Source organism: Halyomorpha halys, unplaced genomic scaffold (assembly GCF_000696795.3).
Source record: "Halyomorpha halys isolate HHAL.00 unplaced genomic scaffold, Hhal_1.1 Scaffold274.1, whole genome shotgun sequence".
NCBI lineage: Eukaryota > Metazoa > Arthropoda > Insecta > Hemiptera > Pentatomidae > Halyomorpha > Halyomorpha halys.
The window spans coordinates 234,833-235,216 of NW_027104649.1; positions in this window are offsets into that span (position 1 = coordinate 234,833).

A 384-nucleotide genomic window follows, 5' to 3' on the forward strand; every position below is an offset into this window, starting at 1 on the left:
GAGAATGGTTCGTGGGTGTAGTAGCAGAAAAAACTCAAATAAACGAACGAATTATTTATTTGTGCCGAGGTTTCGACCTAATTTAGGTCTTCATCGGGGCTATAAAAATAAAAAGACAACAAGCATCATTCAGAGAAAAAGTATATACATAAAAAAAAATAAATAAATACAAATAAATAATAGACTAAAAAAATGTTAAATATACATAATAATGAAATGAAAATATAAACTAGTTGATTAATAACTAGGGAACATCACAAATAAACTCATTCACAAAGACCTTAACATCCCATTCGTTGCAGATTTGGCCCAAAACAAATATGCGTCTTTTTATTCCAAACTCCTTAACCATCCTAAACCAATAATTATTAATCTTTCATCCTT